The following is a 21,834-nucleotide window of genomic DNA, read 5'->3' as shown; positions in this document are numbered from 1 at the left end:
ATTATTCCTATGTTGATTTATAATAGCTGAGAGAATAGCTCAGTACTTACACACCAATTATGGATTTCCTCTAAACCAAAGATTAAAGAAAACTTCCGTAAAATTATTAGTAAAATTATTAGTAAGGATGCATTCCAAGATAATTAATATATTCAGTTTTTAAGATCTTTAATTAAAAACCTGTAAAATGAAATATAACATAATTGCTGTCATCCTCCTTGGAGTGTTTATATGTTTTTTAAAGAAAACAAATATCTACCCTCTAAGCCACTTTTTTCAGGGGTTGAATTCTGACTTTTAAGTTTGATTCTTAAAAATACATTAAACATAGTTCTGATTGAACAGTTTATCAGGGAAGGACTGAAGAATCAGGCTTTCTGCAGTGACTGAAGTATTGTGCCAAGTGGTTGATGCATCTCAGAGGAAAAACATGAGAGTTTATATTATCTAAAGTTCTGGTCCTTTCCTGATAACGTTGAACCACAGTCATTTCATAGTAACAAATTTGCCTTTAAATCTTATACTTTGAGATAAAATGTTTTGAAAGTGAAAATGGGAAAGTGCTAGGTGAAGTTAGGAATAAAAGCCATGGCATGTGTGCATTTGTGCATGCATCCCACCCTCTCCCCCTATTAAAATTGTTGTCTCTTTCATATAAAATGAAAATAGAAATGTCATTTACTCATGATTTATTCATAAGCTGCTTATCTGGTTTGTGGATCATCTGGACCCTATATTTCTCTTTATTTTCTTCTGCCCCAGGTTTCCTCCTGTTATCAGTCGCCTGCCCATTAACCTGTAGTTTTCCAGAGGGTGGGACATGCCTGGGACATGGTTAATTTAAATAAACTAACTTTGTACCTTGTTAGCAGTTATCAGAGTAAGAACTAAAATTAGCTAGGAGTTATCTTTGGCATATAGTTATTTATACTAACCTTATTTATTATAGTGGATAATTAAAAGCTGATTTTTAAAAAAAATTAGAAAATGTATTTGAAGTAAATAAAACATATTTATGTTTTTTTCAAACATAATAGAAATAGATCTCCTCTTGTCACTTCCTTATGTAGATCCTCCCTAACCTCACTCTGTGTGAAGATCTACCCTAGTCATTTTTTGTCTTTTTGTATGATTTTATCTGTCTTGTTGAACTTTATTTATCTACCTTTCCATCTCTGTAGACTCTGTAGTCTTTTGGTTTAGCTTGTAAGTACTATGGTGGTTAGTTTGTCTTACTCACTTGAGCATAGTGCCCCAGAATAGGCACAAAATATTTATTTATTAAACTAGTCGAGCAGCTTTCTCCATTCTATAGAAATAGAAATTACTGTTTAAAGTTAATAACTTTACTAAGGTTACATTACTACTAGTAAAAATAGGATTCAGTAATACCCTGAGTCTTATAATGAATATTTTCAACATTGACAATTTATATAATTCAGAATTACCCACTATGTATCTTACTAACTCTATAAGTTAGAAATTGAATATTTTGTCGTTATTTTATTGTGAAGGTTTTTCTTTTTCAGTTCAGTATTAAGAGTTTGGTTTGAATCCAGTGGGAGGGAGGGCGGAGGGGTGGGGAAAAAAAAAGAATTTGGTTTGATTTATAAATACGTTCCAAAGCATGTTTTTGGAAATACCACCTTTGTTATGTTTTGACAAATCTGACCATAGCTATTTCAGAAATATTAGATTTTCTGTTATACATTAACTGAGAAATATATTGGTAAAAAAATCTTAAACATCTAGATTTATATGTGTAAATTTAGAATAACTATAAGGGTAAAAATTTCAGAAAATAAATTTCCAAATGTAAATGTAAAATTATTTTCAACGTGGCACTTCAAGTATTGTTAGCAAATGTGTAGTTTATAATAACCTAGAAAAATAATATTAGATCTACACATTATGCAGAATTTTCTGGAAATAACTTTGAATATCAAGATGAAAAAATATCAAGATGAAGTTTGATACTTTGATTATATAACAATCAACAAAAACAAGATTTTTTTTTCCAATATATTTCACAGTTAATGTATAACAGACTATCTAATATTTCTGAAATAGCTATGGCCAGATTTGTCCAACCATAACAAAGGTGGTATTTCCAAAACATGCTTTGTAATGTATTTATAAATACAAAATATACAAAGTATTAATGATAGCATTAGTTTTTCTTAATTCAAGTTTTCATTATTTTTATGTAGGGAAACTGGTTCACAATTTTAAATCTTGAAAGGAATCTTAAATTTCTTATCTGTGCCTCAACTCTGCCATTTTCACTCTTGTATCTCATTGTAGTGTTTAGAAAACTAATGTTTGACAACATTGGAATTAGTTTATCTGTGTAAGAGTAAGTTGAAGGACACCTAAGTATCTCTGAATCTGAAGAGAATGATATTACATTTCTGAAGAAACTAAACTTAATTGTAACCTTGAACCTTTTTATTCAAAGTATGATTTAGGACTGTCAGCATCTGCTTCACTTAAAAAGTTTGTTAGAGGGCCTCCCCGGTGGCGTAGCGGTTGAGCGCTGGGTTGCGAAGCTGCCCGCGGCCTCCCTCTGCAGCGCCGGTTCGATCCCCGGCTGCTCCCCGGCCACCAGAGGAGGGTCCCACATGGCGCGCAGACCTCTCCTGCCGCCCGCTGCTCCCCTCAGCAGTGTACTTCGGTCCTTCTGCCTGCTCTGCTCCCCGCTCTGGCTCTGGTGAATTCTCTCACCCTCCCGCGCTTCTGACTGTACCCAGTGCTTGTATAAACAAAACAAACAAACAAATAAATAAAAGCACGCCTCTATAAAAAAAAAAAAAAAAGAATTCACCTTTAAAAAAAAAAAAAAGTTTGTTAGAAATGCAGGCTCTCAGGTCCCTATCCCAGGCTGAGTTAAAATTTGTATTTGTATAAAATGTGATACTTATATACAGAAATGCTCTAGCTCAGAATGAGTTTGTCAGATAAAGGCTGGTCAGAAAAAGAAAAATATCAGATGGTTTTGCTTATAGGAGGAATATAGGGAAACTGTAAAAAGTGTCAAAAATAAAAGACAAAGCTTGCAGGCAAACTGTAGATCTGAGGCATACAGCAGGGGAGGGGCAAGGAGAAGGATCAAAACAGAGGAGGGAAAAGCACAAGGGACTGTGATGATGGTTCATGGGTGATGTGGTGGTGAGAGGTTTATGGGGACTAACCTGAGGGGAGAAATCAACTATTGTACAAAAATGAACAAAAATAAAAAAGTTTAATCAAAAAATAATCTGACTTTGGGATGATTAAATATTGTTTTTCACAGGTTAATTTGTGGTTACTGATATTAGTGCTAGGAAATGTAAAGTAAGAAATGAGAAAATACTTGGTTTATTCCTCTTTCTTCAAAATTAGAAGAGTTACAGTAGATACTTTCATTCTATGGTTTCTTGTACTAAAGATTTTGTAATGTGTCATTAAAGCTGGCAAGGCTTAGAGAGCCCATTCCATCTCTTCATTTGCCTTGAACTTTTTTTTAAGACAAATGAACATCGATTTTAAGAGAATTCCAGAAAAAAATCTTGTAAACTTAATTCACTTGAGTGTCAGAAAATTAATTTATTTTGAAGTGAAATCCGTTTATTTTCATTTTAAGCCTAATTATTACTATACATTTATAAGCATTGAAACAGAGTAGCATAGAAGCAGTGAGTATCTCACTACTTTTGTATAAAAAGTCATAAAGTTGAGTGAATTTTAGTCTACTTTCTCTTTCCTAATTTAAATATTAATTTTTTCATTGTCATTTGATCATTTGGGACAGAACTCCTGATCCTTTGAGTCTTTTAGGGCCTCTTAAATTGTCGATTCCCAGCTGTGAGAAGAGTACCTGTTGCCTCTAACTCAGCTGGGACTGAATGAGTTAAGTGAAAAGAAGGTGTTAATGGAAAAATGGTATATATTCATTCCATATTGGGTAGTTTGTTCAAAGAAATAATTTTCTTTTTCTATATAATTGTTTTTTTTTTTTTTTTGAAAAGTTGATTGTGTCCTTGATAATCTGGTGGTGTTTATGGAAACTTTCTCAGTATAGTGTTAAAATATATAGATAATGATAATATAGAGATGTATGCTTTTTTTGGCATTAAAGTAACATTAGTTTATAAGTTTATAATGTTGTTTGTGTTTTAGAGGTATAGGATCCACCTTTAGGTGTTTTTGCTACATACCCACCACAAAAGCAACTGTAGTCCATCACCATAGTATAATGTGCTCCATCCTCACTTTGTTCTCCCCATTCATTTGACCCCTCAACTAGCCTCAGTTCTATGGCCAGATTTCTATGGTTTGTTGTTAGTTTGGCTTTATCTGACCCTTTGTTTTGTTTCTCTATATTCCACAAATAAATGACAGTCTGCTGAATGTGTCTTTCTTGTTCTGACTTATTTTGCTTGGCATAATCTCCTCTATCTCCAGTCATGTTGTCACAAATGGCAAGAGTTTATCTTTTTTAATAGTTGAGTAATATTCTGTTTAATGTCACTTCTTCCTGATCCACTTAGCTGTTTTGGAGCACCAAGGTATTTTCTCATAGTTTGGATTTTGTAATAGTGCTAAATGAACATAGGAATACACATTTCCTTTCAGATTAGTGTTTTTTGTATTCTTTGGGTAGATACCTAAGGAGTGGAATTGCTGGGTCATATGGCAGATCCACTTCAAATCTTTTGAGAAACCGCTATACTGTTTTCCGTAAGGGCTGGGCCCATCTGCATTCCCACCAACAGTGTATGAGAGTTCCTTTACCTCCCCATCCGAGCCAAAAATTGTTTCTGGTCTTTTTGGTGTGGCTCATTCTCACAGTTGTGAGTTGATAATTCATTGTAGTTTTTAATTACATTTTTCTGAGGATAAATAATGATGAACATTTTTTCATGCACTTTTTGACCATCTCTGTGTCTTCTTTGAAAAAGTGTCTATTTAGCTCTTCTGCCCATTTTTGTTGTTGTTGTTGTTGGGATTGTTTTCTTTTTGCTACGTTATATGAGTTCTTTGTAAATCTTGGTCTTCTGCCTCTTGTCATAAGTGTGGTAGGCAAATATTTTCTCCCATTCAGCGGGGTGTCTTTTTATTTTCATGATAGTTTCTTTGTTATGCTGAAGCTTTATAGTTTTATGTAGTATCAATTGTTCATATTCCTTTGGTTTTCTTTGCTCTTTTAGATTAATCCCCAAATACATCCCTGAAGCCTATGTCCTGGAGTGTTTAGCCTGTGTTTATGTCTATGTATTTTATGGTTTCAGGTCTTACATCTAAGTCCTGTATCCATTTTGATTTGAATTTTGTGTTATGGTGTGAGATGGTAGTCTAGTTCCATTTTTTTTTTTCATATGGTTGTTTAGTTTTCCCAACACCGTTTGTTGAAGAGTCTTTCCTTGCTCTAGTGTATGTTATTGTTGGTTTTTTTTTTTTTGTCATATATTAACTACCAGTACAGGTGTTGGTTTATTTCTGGTCTCTCATTTCCTTTCCATTGGTCTGTGTGTCTGTTTTTGTTATATTTCCATAATGTTTTGATTATTATATGTCTAGTATAATTTGAAATCTGGGAGTGTGAGACTACCACTCTTCCTTTTTTGCGTGTGTCAGTATTACTTTGGCTATTTGGCATCTTTTGTGATTCTATATGACTTTCAGTAGTTTGTTCTATTTATTTGAAGAATGCAATTGGAATTTTGATAGGGATTGCACTGAACTTGTATATTGCTTTGGTTAATGTGGCCATTTTTACAATGTTAATTCTTACATCCAATGAGCAGTTTACAAAGTGTATCTTTCTATTTCTTAGTGACTCTATTTCTTTTAACAACATCTTACAGTTTTCATTGTATAGATCCTTTCCCTCCTTTGTTATGTCTACTCTTTGAGTTGAATTTTGTGTTATGGTGTGAGATGATGGTCTAGTTCCATTTTTTTGCACGTGGTTGTTTAGTTTTCCCAACACCATTTGTTGAAGAGGTTTTCCTTGCTCCAGTGTATGTTATTTTTTTTTTTTTTGGTCATATTTTAACTACCAGTACAGGTGTGCGTTTATTACTGGTCTGATACGATATGACTGAAAGTGGGATTTTAAAAAATTCTTACTCTTATAGCTTATTGTTTGCATTTGGAAGCTACTGATTTTTGTGTAATGATATGTTACCTGCCACTGTACTGAACTACTTTGTTGTTTCAGTGTAGTTTTTTTATTGAAGCCTTAGGGTTCTGTATGTATGTTATCACAGTGTCTGCAAATAATGATAGCTTTACTTATTCTTCCCCAATTTATATTCATTTTATATCCTTCTTTAATTGTGTAGTTAGTGCTTTCAATATTATGTTGAAAAGAAGATGGCAACTATAATCGTTGACTAATAGTGGACATCCTTGTCTTTTTTTTTTTTAAAGATTTATTTATTTATTGTTTATACAAGCATTGGGTACAGTCAGAAGCGCGGGAGGGTGAGAGAATTCACCGGAGCCAGAGCGGGGAGCAGAACAGGCAGAAGGACCGAAGTACACTGCTGAGGGGAGCAGCGGGCGGCAGGAGAGGTCTGCGCGCCATGTGGGACCCTCCTTCAGTGGCCAGGGAGCAGCCGGGGATCGAACTGGCGCTGCAGAGGCTGCGGGCAGCTTCGCAACCCAGCGCTCAACCGCTGCGCCACCGGGGAGGCCCTGGACATCCTTGTCTTGTACCAAATCTTACAGGAATAATTTTCCGCTTTTCACCATGTTCACTGTAGGGTTGTCACATATTGCCTGTATTATGTTGAGATATATTCTTTCTAGCCCTGGTTTTTTTTAGGGTAGTCATCATAAATGGATGTTGAATCTTATAAAATGCTTTTGCAGCATCCATTGATAGACCAAATGATTTTTACCTTTCCTTTTATTGATGTGGTCAATGACATTGATTAGTTTTCAGATGATGAGCCATCCTTGTGACCCTACATTATGTCCCATGTGATTATGTTGTATCTTTCTTTTAATGTGTTACTTAATTTAGTTTGCTAAGATTTTGTTGAAAGTTTTTGAATCTATGTTGTTTAGGGAAATTGGTCTGTAATCTTTTTTTATGATGTCTTCATCTGGTTTTGGTGTTAGAGTAATTTTGGCTTCATAAAATTGTTTTGAAGTATTCCTTCTTTCTCAGTATTTGGGAAGAGTTTGAAAAGGATAGGTATTGGTTTATCTTGGAGTGTTGTCTGTCAGACTTGTTTTGGGGACATTTTTGATTATTGTTTCAAGTTCCTTGCTTGTAATTGTTCAGGGTTTCTATTTCTTCCTTATTCAACTTAGATAGTTGTATATTTCTATGAATTTTTCTATCCCTTCTAGATTGCTAAACTTACTAGCATACAGTGTTCATACTAATCTCGTGATCCGCTGAATTTCTAAGATGTCAGTTGTAATTTCTCTTCATTTGTTTCTGACCCTATTTATGGAGTTTTCTCCCTTTGCAAGATTGGCTAAGGTTTGTCCATTTTGTTGATTTTTTTTTTTTAAAGAACCAACTTTCTCTTTCATTAATCTTTTGGTCTGTCTTTTTAATTTCTTTTTATTTATTTCTATTCAAACTTTTATTATTTCCTCCCTTCCACTGACTTTTAGTTTTCTTTGTTCTTCCTTTTCTATTTCTTTAATAGGAGAGATAAGATTATTTACTTGAGCTGTTCCTTGTTTCTTGATGTGGCCTTGGATTGCTGTATACCTCCCTTTAGTACATCTTGCTGAATCACATAAGTTTTGGAAAGTTGTGGACTCTTTATAATTTGTCTTGGTGTATTTTTAAAATTTATTCTTTGATTTCTTCATTAATCCATCAGTCACTCAGTATTTTGTTGTTCAGTCTCCACATATTAGAGGTTTCTCTTGCTTTCTGTTTATGGCTGATTTCTAGTTTGATTAACACTGTGGTCAGAGAAGATGATTGGCATGATTTCAGTCTTCATGACTTTTTTGATCCTTCTCTTGTGACCCACTGTGTGGCCAATCCTGTAGAATGCCCCATATGAGCTAAAAAAACATGTATATTCAGTTTTTTGGCAGTGTGGCCCCCCTATCTGTAAAGCTCACCTGGTTTAATCTTCAATTAAGGCTATTGTATCCTTATTTATTTTCTGTCTGGTTGATTTGTCCGTTGTGAAAGAGGGGTGTGGAAGTCCTCAACCACAAATCTGTTTTTTTCCCCAGTGTCTTTTTCATATTTGATAGTAATTGCATTACATATTTTGATGTTCCTTTTCTTGATACATATATATTAATGACTGTTGTCTATCTGATGTATTATTGTTCCATTAATCATTATATTATGTCTATCTCTGTTTCTTGTTACTTTTTTAAGCTGATATGACCCTGCCTTCCTTTGGGTCCTGTTTGCTTGTAGAATTATTTTCCAACTCTTAACCCTTGCACCACCAGGAAGGCTCCACTTTGTATCTTTTAATTGGTAGTTTATTGATTTTTACTTCTTATATTTAAGCTGTAGTTATCAGTTGTAGCTATTCTTTGTTTCCCCCCTTTTTTGACTTTAACTTGGATTATAAAAGATATTTGATATTCATATCCTGTGTATTTTCAGTATATTTCTGGTCTTATTCCTTTTTTTCTTTAACTTGAGTACCTTCTCCAAGAATTTTTCAATTTCGGTCTTTGTGAGGCAATTCTCTCTCTACTCTTGTGTGCCTGTATGTCATGTATGTTCTAGTTATTTTTATTCTGCCCTTACCTTTGAGAGACAGTTTGACTTGATACAAAATTGTACAGTCAAAATTATTTGGACAGTAAATGTTAAATGTTAAAATGTTGCTACATTGTATTGTACCCAGTGTTGTTCCAGAGTTTATCTGCTTTCTCTTAAGAAATTTTAGGATTGTTATTTTCATTTTGTTTTAAAATTTAATCAGTATGTATCATGGTGTAGAGTTTTGCTTATTATATTAAAGAGCACTTTCATTTTGAGTCATTTCATCTTTCTTTATTTCTAGTATTTATTTTAATTATTCACTCAACTATTTTCTTGTGTCTGTCTTTCTACCGTCCTCTCCTAATTTTTCTTCAGATTTTCATTCCAATCTAGATGTTAACTCATGTACTTTTATCCACTGAATTTTCTATCATATTGTTTTATCTTTTTTATGTATTGCTTTTTTTTAGGAATCCAGTACAGATTTTCTAAATCAGTAGTTAATCCTTTATCTGTATTCATCTTGTTTCTTTTCTCTGTTGTATTTTTATTACAGCTGTTATATTTTTATCCAAACATTTAATATTATTTTCAATAATCTTTTTTTTTTAATTTTTTTTTTTAATAGAGGCATGCTTTATTTATTTGTTTGCTGGTTTGTTTGTTTGTTTTGTTTATACATGCACTGGGTACAGTCAGAAGCGCGGGAGGGTGAGAGAATTCACCAGAGCCAGAGCGGGGAACAGAGCAGGCAGAAGGACCGAAGTACACTGCTGAGGGGAGCAGCGGGCGGCAGGAGAGGTCTGCACGCCATGTGGCCATGTGGGACCCTCCTCTGGTGGCCGGGGAGCAGCCGGGGATCGAACCGGCGCCGCAGAGGCCGCGGGCAGCTTCGCAACCCAGCGCTCAACCGCTGCGCCACCGGGGAGGCCCTCAATAATCTTTTTTTAAAAGATTTATTTATTTATGCATACAAGAACTGGGGTATAAGCCAGAGGTGTACAGGGTGAGAGGATTCACCAGAGAGAGTGGGGAGCAGAGGGCCTTCCCTGGTGGCACAGCGGAGTGCTGGATTGGGAGGCTGCCTGCAGCCTCTGCTGTGCCGGTTCATTCCCCGGCCTTTGGCGAGGTTCCCACCAAAAAAAAAAAAAAAAAAGAGCATGGGGAGCAGAACAGGCAGATCCACTGAAACACACTGCTAAGGGGAATCAGTAGGCAAGGAAGGAGAGGTCTGCTGCACCATGGGGGTTGCTCCCTGGCTGGGGATTGAACTTGTGCTGCAGTGGCTGGCGATAGCTTGATAGTGCTGCCTTTAACCCCTGCAACACCAGGGAGGTCCTATTTTCAATAATCTTCACAATTGCCACTCTTTGCTTATTTACTTAGCTGTATTGTATTTATTTTTTATTGATATTTATTCTAATAATTTTGCTTCATCAGATATGTAAAAGTCTCCCCCCAAAATGAAGAATGTCTACATTTTTAATTGTGGTAAGTGCTAGAATGATACTATATTAGGACAAGTCTGTATAGCTTGCCAGTCAAAATTTCTTGCTGTTGGGCTGAGAGCCATGTATGTCCTAGTCCTAGCTATGGTTTGCTGCCACCTAGAGGTCATTCCTTCCTTTGCCCAAATTTTGTGCATGCAGTTGTTTCCTGTGGTGAGTTCCAACACAGGTGCATAATTAACAATTTCTAGTTAGTTTTCTCTCATTTTATGGGCCTGGTTGGATGACTGCTGTAGGGGAAATCTTTCTTCTTCCCTTCTTATAGTTATGATATTGGCTGGCATGATCGCCCTTCTGTTTACTTCCTGTTTTCTACCTTTTCCTCAATCTGATTAGAAAGGCAAGCCAAGTTATGTTTCAATTTATGTATATAGTTATTTGTGGATTTTTAAAAGTAATTATCTAGGTGTCTAGGCTTCTAGATCTATTCTTATTCTTCTATGTATTTCTCTGCTGTTTATGAGATTTGGAATGTGCTGAAGAGTCTCTGGCCATTAACAGTCTGGTTATAATCTGGCATTGAACTCAAGGTATCACTGAATTCCTGCTGGTCACTCATTCCCTCTTCTATACCCTTACCTCACAAGAGTCTTTAGTATTCCCCATATTGCCTTGCTGACATTACCAACCAGACTTCTGCTGCCCATTTGTTTTGGTGTAGTGAAGGTATGTGCTTGGCCTATATCTGGGGACAGGCAAAGTAGCACCAAAAAGTTTTCTAAAAACCTGTTCCCTTCCAACCTGGGCAGTGACTCTCTGACTCCAATTTACATAGTTTTTCTTTTTACCTACTTTGTGTGTTTCTTATAACTACTTCTCTTAGTAAGCTACACTTTCTTTAGGATTGATTTTCATGAGGACCAAGTCAGTAGTAGAGAAAGTTTATATCCTAATAGTGAAGAAAATTTACTACCTCAAATATACACTAAAAAGCAAGTTTCATCATAGCCATTGCTTTAAAAAGGATATTAGTTTTAAGTTGGTAAATTTAAAAATAGTGTTTTGTTCCATTTTCTTCTGATATTTGAATTTTGATTTTATTAGCTATTGGAAAAATTTCCTTTTAGGTTATTCTCTATATCCTTATATAATTCTTTTACTTTGTTAACTCCTTTTGCCTTGTATTTTGTTTTGCTTTGCATTTTTCATGTCTTACCACATCTTGGACACTGAGAAACAGAATATGCCTTGAGCTTCTTAGAAGTTTTCACATTTTTTAGAAACAGCATTTTTACAAATCCCTCTCATCTACATTAATTACTTCATTTCTAACTGATGCTCTGTAGAACAAACTGTAAAGCTCAGCTAAGTCAAGTTTGTTGGATACAGTGACACTGCCAATTAATGGCAGACCAAGGAAATAAACCCAGGACCACCATCCGTTTCATGGCTCTCTGCTATACTATAACTACATTGGGAATAATTTGTTTTTATACCAGAATCCTGAGTTCTTTCACTATTCTTAATTCCAGTTTTTCATAATAAAATGAGTTTAACAGGTTTTGCTACACAAAATCTTGTAAGTCAAAGGTTTTCCATAACCCTCATATTCCATACACATACTCTTTTTTATTCCACAGAAGAACTAGGGTGTAGGCCAGAGGTGCAGAGAGTGAGTAGATTTGCCAGAGACGGAGTTCAGAAGCAGACAAGGTGGATTTAGTGAAATACACTGCTGAGGGGAGCAGTAGGTGAGACAGGAGAGGTGTGCTGTGGCGTGTGTGAATTAGCTCCCTGCCAGGGGATCCAGCTCAGTCCATAACCATGACAGGACTGAGACTCAACCTGTAGGCCATGAGAGGAGCCCTTTTGTATTTTTTAAAACCAACTCCTTGCTTTGTAGTGACTCCCTCCTAGGTTAAATCCTTTAATTCCTGGCTCTAACAGCTTGAAAAACAGTGTTGTTTTGCTTTCTTTTTTACAATTCTGTGAAAATAGCTAATAGCAGCCAAAGACTTATTGTTGGAGGAAGGGGAACTTGGCACTTTTAAGTCACAAAAACATGTTATTTAAATGAAAATTGTGTTAGTTCCTTTCATTATGATCTGTAGACAATCTTGGAAACATATTCTTTGGGTATAACATATCACAGTTTTTTATTAAGTTTAGCTGTTCTCTTGATTATTAGGATCTAATTTGTATCATTGAAATTATCTGTTTACCACTTCAGATATATATCCTGAGCAGACTCTTCTGTTGACTAGTTTTCTGTCACCTAGATTGTAGGATTCTAGAGTGTTTCAGCAGAAAAGAATTTAAAGGTTATCTAGCCTGACTGCAGATCAATTGAATTGGTGAAAGCCATCTCACAAATTAGTGACCAATCCTTCATTGAGCATTGATTTTTCTGACTCCATCTCTGGTTCTTCACACTGTACCATTTAATCTCTTTAATGAATGGTAAAACAGCAATTTTTTTTTATCTGAATCTGTTATTCTTTTAGGATTCTCATATTATTCTTCTTTTAACAATTGTTTGCATTTCTGCTGCCTATTTTTCCTCCCACATGAAAGGGTAGAAAGAGGAAGCAAAGAGTGCTGATACTACATTCCTTCCAAATTCATGCTGTATATTAATCTGGGCACACTCCACAATAAAATACCATTGGCTGATTGACTTAAAAAACAGAAATTTTATTTCCTCACAGTTCTGGAAACTGGAAAGTACAAGATTAAGTTCTGGCAGAGTTCAGTTTCTGGTGAGGGTGCTCTTCTCCTGGCTTTCATACTGCCATTCTTGCTGTACCCTCTTGAGAGAGAGCGAAGTAGATGTTGACTAGTTCTATTGGATGAGAGGCACAACACACAACAGGTCTTTTAAAAAAAAGTATATATATATATGATTAAGAACATCTTGCCATTCGAGGATGTGGAGAGAAAGGAAATCTCCTGCACTGCTGGTGGGAGTGCAAACTGGTCCAACCACTAAGGAAAGCTGTGGGGAGATTCCTCAACCTACTAAAGATAGAGCTTCCATATGATCCAGCAATTCCACTATTAGGTATTTACCCAAAGGATACAGAAACATTCATTCCAAAGAGCGCCTGCACCCCTATGTTTATAGCAGCACAATTTACAATAGCTAAGCTTTGGAAACAACACAAATGCTCATAAATAGATGACTGGATCAAGAAGATGTGGTACATATACACAATGGAATATTACTCAGCATTCAAAAAAGATAAACACATGCCATTTGTAGCAACATGGATGGAACTGGAGGGGATCATGCTCAGTGAAATAAGCCAGAAAGAAAAAGAAAAATACCGGATGGTCTCACTCATAACAGGAATCTAGAAAACCTAAATAAGGGACCAGGAAAAAGAATAACTATAAGAAAGAAAAAAAAATCAAAATCAACAAACAACTATGAACCAGAGACACACTTTGGGGGGGGGGCAGGGAAAGGAGGGATTGGGGTCTAAATCAGGGGGTTGCAATTGTATGGGGAATATAAAAATTAAAAAAAAATTAAAATTAAAAAAAAGAACATCTTGCCATTTAAATAAATGTTTAAATCCTTGTGGAGGCTTTTTCAGGTTATAATTGAGTATATATATATATATATATATATATATATATATATATATACACACACATATTCTGGCTTCAGAATTTCTAGATTTGAATCCTGGTTCAGTCGCTTGGTATCTGTGAATTTGGACATCTGCAAAGTGAATAGAATTACCTCATAGCTGAGGATTAAGAAAATAATGCCTGCTAAGGAGTAAGGGTTGAGGTATTGAGAATGATTATTGTCATCTTCATGTGCTACTCTTTTTAATTGTTAGGGTGCAGATGATTGTAGCTTGTTTGCTCTATGTTTTTACTCTAGAAATTCCTCCCTTGTCATTTAGTGTCTTGATAAATTCAATTAATTCTATGTCCTTTCTTGGAGGATGAATGCTTAATGGCTATTTTATCCAGGTTTGTTTTATGCTTTAATGTTAGAGACATTAAAAATCTGCCTATGATGTACTAACAAATCTCTGCTTTATAGATGAGGAATCTAAGGGTCAAAAAAGTTAATTCCTTATTCAGTAGGGTGGAGCCAGTATCCTCTACTGGTTCTGTCTCCATATCTTCTGCTTTCTTATTATACCACATTAAAATAATTCGATAATTTGAAATATGATTTGATTGATGAAAGTTCTGGAACATCTAAAATATCTGTAACCCACATAAAGCCCAGTAGTTTGTGATCCAGGCCTACCAGATTCCTACTAGGCATTTTTCATAAATATTTTTATTAATTTATTTTTTCCTTTATATTGTTATTCCTTTTTGTGTAATAAATGAATAAATCCCCATATTCTCCCACCATATCACCTATGAACTGTCATCAGAGTTCCTTGTGTTCTTCCCTCTCCAGTTTCGAACCCTCATCCTCGCCCTCCCTTGCTGTATGACTTAGATCTATAATTTGATTGCACATTTTGTCTTCTTTTTTGACCTTTTGTTCAGTTTCCCTATATTCCTCCTATGAGTGAAACCATCTGATATTTGCTTTTTCCTTTTGGGATTTCACTGAGCGTAATCCCTTCTAGCTCCATATATGTTGCTAAGACTGGCATGAATTTATCTTTTTTGATTGCTGAATACTATTTCATTGTGTATATATACACCACATCTTCTTGATCCATTCAACTGTTTTTGGGTACTTAGATTGTTTCCATATCTTAGAGATTGTGAATAGTGCTGCAATAAACATAGGAGTGCAGGTTTCTTTTCAAGTTAATGTTTTCATGTCCTGTGGGTAGATTCCTATGGGTGTCCTGTGTCATGTGGTAGATTCATTTTTAGTAATTTGAGGAACCTCCACATGGTCTTCCATAGTGGCTGGACCATTTTGCATTCCCACCAACAGTATAGGAATGTTCTTTTATCCTGCATCCTCGCCAGCATTTGTTGTTGCCAGTTTTTTTAATATGGGCCAGTCTCACTGATGTGAGGTGGTATCTCATTGTAATTTTGATTTACTTTTCCTTTATTATAGGTGATGTTGAGCTTTCTTTCATATACCTGTTGGCCACTTGCAGTTCCTCTTTGGAGAAGTGTCTATTTAGTTCTTCTGACATTTTTTGACTGGATTGTTTACTTTGTTTTTGCTGAATTGTATAAGCTCTTTTTAGATCTTTAATATCAGTCCCTTATTGGTTGTATGGAGTACAAATATTTTTTCCCAATTTGTGTGTTGTCTCTTCATTTTGGTTGTTGTATTTTTTGCTGTACAGAAACTTTTTAGTTTGATGTAGTCCTAGCTATTTATCTTTTCCTTCATTTTCTTTGCCTCAAGGGATGAGTCTTCAAACATGTTTTTGAGTTGTATGTTATGGAGTGTTGTGTCTATGTTTTCTTCTATGTTTTTTATGGTTTCAGGTCTTACATTCAAGTCTTTTATCCATTTTGAGTTGGTTTTTGTATATAGTGTGAGGTGCTAGTCTAGTTTCATTCTTTTGCATGCAGCAGTCCAGTTTTCACAGCACCATTTATTGAAGAGACTTTCCTTGTTCCAGGGCATGTTCTTTGCTCCTTTGTCATAAATTAGTTGACTATATATGGGTCGCTTTATTTCTGGGATTTTAATTCGATTCTATTGGCCTGTGTCTCTGTTTTTGTTCCAGTTTATGCTGTTTTAATTATTATGGCTTTGTAGTATAGTTTGAAGTCTGGGAGTTAATTAATTAAAACCTCCATTCTTCCCCGTTTTTGTCGAGAGCTTTGACTATTCAAAGTTTTTTGTGACTCCATATGAATTTCAGTAATATTTGTTCTATTTCTTTGAAGAATGCCATTGAAATTTTTATTGGAATTGCATTGAATGTGTAAATTACTTTTGGTAGGATGACCATTTTGATAATGTTAATTCTTCCAATTCATGATCAGGGAATGTCTTTGCATTAATTTGTGTCTTCTTCTATTTCTTTTAACAAGGTTTTATAATTTTCTTTGTGTGGGTCTTTCACCTCCTTTATTAGGTTTGATTCCAGGTATTTATTTATTTATTTATTTATTTATTTATTTATTTATTTATTTGGTACATTTGTAAATGGGATGGCTTTTTTGATTTTTTTCTTCTTCAAACTGATTGTTTGCATACAAGAGGGATTTTTGATAAATATTTGACAGCTTTGTTTTTGTTCTCATAACTACCCTCATTAAGCTGTACTTTCTTCAGGTTTGATTTTCATGGAGGAAACCAGTGGTGTAGGAAAGGAAGCAAAGATTAGAAGCTGTGCAGTGAAGCAAGATACTGCTAACTAAATTTAAATTGTTAAAAGCAGTTTTCCTCCTGAAAATGCCAAAGAATCACAACAGTCATAATTGACATGAAAACTTCTGAACTATCCTAGGAACTAGGTGTTAAATTCCTAACACTCACCTAGAAAATTAAGCAAAGAAAATACAGACAATACTGCAAATCATTTATTAATCTCAGGTAAACAAAAGTTGTATGGAGGGTCTCACCTGGTGGCACAGGTGGTTGAGCGCCATGCTGTGAATCTGTCTGCAGCCTCTGCAGCGCTGGTTTGATCCTGGCCGGCCAGCGAGGGTCCCACATGGTGCAGCAGACCTCTCCTGTCACGCCTGCTGCTCCCCTCAGCAGTGTATTTGGTCAGTCTGCCTGTTCTGTTCCCTGCTCTATCTCTGGTGAATTCTCTTACCCTCCTGCGCATCTGGCCTGTACCCTGGTTCTTGTGTGTATGAATAAATAAATAAATCTTTAAAAAAAAGTTGTATGGAAAAGGATAAGTAATAACATTTTGTACATGTCTCAGCTATGAATACTGCTTATGTAGTAATAATTATGTAAACAATAATTATCAGCCAAAGTTAGAAATAGATGGGAAAGATTCTATTTGCTGTCGATCTAGAAAGAAAATGATAGTGTTCAAAGTTTATTTTCATATTGAAAAGATAATAGATAAAGCCCAAAACTGAAATCAAGGAGTAATATCTTAAGTGTGGTATTTATAGATATGGGAGTAATTTCACAATAAACAATCTGAAAAAAACTGAAAAAAACTTTATTTTCTGGCAGAGAGAAATGGGGGATGGGACTTTGAGGATTCTGCTATTAAAAAAAAACAAAAAAAAACCTGAAATTATTTGCTCATTCAAGTCAGGTGCATATATAATTTTACCAAAATGAAAGTTAAAAATAAAGAGAAAACAACTTTTGCCCAGTAATAACTACTTTGACTTTAACTTAGCTGATGTTTTGTTTGAATGTCAAGATAAGCATTGATTTCTTTAGAAGGCATCATAATTAATTTGCCTAATATTAATTGGATGTTTGTAATATGCTAAGTGTAGCAGGGGATGTAAATGTAAATGAGACCATAATCCTTGCTTCCCAGGAAGTTGTGATCTAGTCAGGAGATGAGATATGTGAATAACTTAAATAGAAAATAGTATGAAAAGCCTGCCAGGAGGGCAGGATTTCCTGAGCCTCTTGACTCTAATCTTTGCTACAGGCTTTGGGTAAAAACACAAGTTATATTTCTAGTCATCTTGGCCATGCTTATGACTTTCAGATTTGACTTCATTGTGAATCTTAATCTGTTTCCAGTCTTGGTGACCATAACTCCTTTCTTAAGACTTATTCTACTCAGAATTTTCTCAGTAGACTGTATTTAGGAAGATACTTGCCCAGTTGGTGAAATCGTGAAATACCAGTAGGCAGGAATCGATTGCCTTCTTTGTAAACTCCATGTTTATTTCTATTATTTTAAAATTTATGTCATAACAAATGCTTCTTCATTTGTCAACATTGCTGGGGCAGAGCAAAGTTACTGAAAGTTTGTTTATAATATATATATGACTAGGACCTAGATGTTCTTTTAAATTTCTTTGCAGACATGTCCTTTGAGTCAGGGACTCTTTTAACTTTGAAGGGTTAGAATCCAGAAGTATGATTTTATTGATGAGAAAATAGGCCAAGAAAGATTTAGGAGTTACCTAAGGGCAGGAAGTTGGCTATTTGCAGTCAATGCTAAAGACAATATTCAGAGTTGTTAAAAGCATGTTCTACATGCTTATCATATGCTTTTCTTTTGCTTATCACTTTATACTTCTTACTTGATCATAACTGTTCTAGGTAAAAAATTTAGAATCTGAATTTTTTTAAATTAAATTAAATTTATTTTTAAGATTTATTTATACAAGAGCTGGGGTACAGGCCAGATGTGTGGGAGGGTGAGAGGATTCACCAGAGACAGAGCCGGGAATAGAACAGGCAGAATGACCAAATTACACTGCTGAGGGGAACAGCAGCGAGACAGGAGAGGTCTGCTGCGCCATGTGGGTTGCTCCGCGGTTGGCAGGGATCGAACCAGCACTGCAGAGGCTGCAGACAGCTTCACAGCGTTGCACTCAACCACCAGGGAGCCCTAAGAATCTGCATCTTTGCATCTACATTTCCACATGTGATTTGTCTTAGATTGTCTTCCTAGAAAGAGGCTATAGAAAAAAAGATGCATTATTTATAAAAACCTTGAGATAATTTGCATTATTTTGCATTTTAATACCCCATTATCTGATTTTCAACTAATTAAAGCAATATAATGTGTGAAAATAAACTTAACAAAGTGTGCAAATAAGTTAACATTTTACATGTTGAAAATGACATCCTGGGAGTTAGAGCTAGATCAACTTATGGGTCTGATTTGTCCCTGGACACTAACCCAGAATACTCCTTGGAATTGAGCCTAATAGGGGTCTAACACAACTTTGTCACAGTTCCACAAACCTGCAAAACCTATCACTACTGAACTAATTCAGTAATTTTATTGATTAACAAAAGCAAACATTAAAAAAAAAAAAGCCTGAAAACAGACAAACTGGTGGGGGTGGGTGGTGGTAGCACCTAAGGGGGAAGATCCTGTACTTCTCAAGCACAAAGAACCATGTAAAGTATAATTACTTCAATAAATGGAAAACAACCTAAAAACTTTTCTTTCTCTTTTATGAACTTTGAATATGCCTAAATGTAAAGATTAATGAGCAAACATTAAAAATCATATACGTTTCCAAATTTATATTACAGAATACCACAAAGATTATCCAGAAATGAAAGAGTTAAAATTCATTTTACTATCTATGTAATTTAAAAACATGCTGCATATTAGCCTCCAGGGGAGTGCAACAGTTCTTTTTATTTATAAAATAATTATCTTCTACTACAATTAAGTTCTGTCATAATGGCCTTCAAGAATTTGGGAAAAAAATTATTTCAGCATGTCTGAGTATAAACAAGAAATGTGTTGACATGTATGTATATAAGATTTGCTTCACGATTGGTTAAATAATCTCTTTTTTTTAAAATAAATTTTATTTTTATGTTCCCCATACAATTGCAATCCCCTTATTTTGACCCCAATCCCTCCCTTCCCCACCTCCCACCCCCCATAGAGTGTCTCTGGTTCATAGTTGTTTGTTGATTTTGATTTTCACTTTCTTATAGTTATTCATTTTCCTGGTCCCTTATTTAAGTTTTCTAGATTCCTGCTATGAGTGAGACCATCCGGTATTTTTCTTTTTCTTTCTGGCTTATTTTGCTGAGCATGATCCCTTACAGCTGGAGTTAATACTCAGTGGTTTTCCATTAAGTTGTATGGGCCTTGTGTATACTCACAAAAGTCCCACTATTTACTTCCTCAAATTATGTTTATTGAGGTAAAATTTGTTTATATCATTGTATTTATTTTAAGGGTTATAGGTTCAAACTTCCACAAATATATGTTTTCACACCATGTCCACCACCAAAGCCCCAGTTATGGTCCACCATGCTCCATTGGACCACCTCTTTCCTGTGTATAGAAGCTCTTTAGTTTGGTGTCATACCAGTTTTTTATAGTCTCCTCTGTTTTACTTGCTGTTGTAGGTGAGTCCTGCAAGGTGTTTCTGAAGTTTATGTCATGGAGTATTTTGCCTGTGTTTACTTCCATTTATTTTATGATTTCAGGTCTTACATGCACGTCTTTTATCATTTTGAGTTGATGTTCATGTGTGGTATACTACAGTGGTCTGGTTTCATTCTTTTGTATGTAGCAGTTCAAATTTGCCAGCATTATTTATTGAAGAGACTTTCCTTGTTCCAATGTATGTACTTTATTTCTTTGTTGTAGACTAGTTGTCCATAAATGTAGTTTTATTTCTGGGCTCTCATTTCTATTCCATTGGCCTGTGTGTTTCTGTTCCAGTACCATGCTGTTTTAATTAATAAGATTTTATAGTATAGTTTGAAAACTTGAAGTGTGTTGCCCCATTTTCCCCATTTGATTTTCAGTGTCACTAATCTTGTACTCCATTTTGTCTTGTCTATTTCCATATCTTTCTGCAGAAATATTTTTATCTCCCCTGTTGATCTTTTTTTCATGCTACAATTCCTTTTTAAATCTTCAGTTTCTAATTTCTGTTTATGAATTGTCTTTCTCAAGTCATTTTTTTTTCCTGTATTTGTTGCATTTTCTTCCATTTACTTCAATTTCTCTATTGTGGAGATTTTGAATTTTCTGATTGTTAGGAAAATAGGATCCATATCTTTGTGGTTGGATTTTGAAAGTTTTTCTTTCATTGAGTTCTCAAGTTGCTGTGTTGTGTTTTTTCCCCCATTTTGCTATGTTAAATTTCCTTTCTATAAGTTCTATACTCTGCAGCAATAGTATAAGCCCAAGAGAGCACACTTGGAGCGGGAGTTAGGTGCCATTCTTGACTCTCCATCTTGGCCACCAGCAACTGGGAAGCCCTTTGTTCAAAGAGTGTTCACTGTGGTTATTTGTGGTTTTTGACCACATACTCTGGATGCAGGTCCAGATGTCCCATAGTGGGGAAAGGTGGGTATATATACCCAACCTCTGTGAAGCCCATGGTTTTAGAATCCCACTGCCAAAAATGCTTTGTGTACAATATGTTTAGAGGTAACTACTCTCCTCCCCACTGTGCAGCAAAGCAGGCATCGGTAATAGTTCAGGTTTCAGGTCAGCCCTGTGGTTTCCTCCCCATGGCAGGCATAAAAAAAAACTGCAGGGCAGGGCCATCCCTGGTAGCACAGGTGGTGAGTGCCACGCTGTGAAGCTATCTGCAGCCTCTGCAGTGCCGGTTCAATTCTGGCCAGCTGGTGAGGGGCCCACATGGCGTGACAGACCTCTCCAGTCTCACCCACTGTTCCCCTCAGCAGTGCATTTCGTCAGTCTGCCTGTTCTGTTCCCCACCTCTCTGGTGAATCCTCTCACCCTCCCGCACCTCTGGCCTGTACCCCCGTTCTTGTATAAATAAATAAATAAATCTTTAAAAAGAAAAACTGCAGGGCAGACTGTGTTCACTGTGGCCACTTGGAGTTTCTTTCTAGGGGTAGATTTGAGGTCATTTTGCAGGGTAGGAGAGGAGGAGGAAGGGTTATACTCAGTCTTTCCAAAGCCTTTGTCTAGAAACCCCTGCCTATAAGATGATTAGGAAGGCAGCTCTGCTTGCCACTATACACTAATGCTGCACTATAAGGCTACTTGGGCGATATGCCCACTGGTACTGCTCTCTCTTCCATTACGCAGTGATGCATGTACAAGAGTTATCACAGGTTCCAGGCCAGCTTTTTGGTTGCCTCCTGAGGCAGGCATAAAACAAACTAACAAA

General features: G+C 35.7%; 1 protein-coding gene across 1 annotated transcript in view; it reads left to right on the top strand.

Moving 5' to 3' along the window:
* Window positions 1–21,834, top strand: part of FBXL17 (F-box and leucine rich repeat protein 17) — a gene marked incomplete at both ends in the record, with an annotated part of 549,061 nt that overhangs the window by 125,363 nt on the left and 401,864 nt on the right. The window lies entirely within an intron of this gene.

Source organism: Talpa europaea (assembly GCF_964194135.1).
Source record: "Talpa europaea genome assembly, chromosome: 5".
NCBI lineage: Eukaryota > Metazoa > Chordata > Mammalia > Eulipotyphla > Talpidae > Talpa > Talpa europaea.
Note: the sequence above shows the minus strand (reverse complement) of the source record. Positions and strands in the feature narration are given on the sequence as shown.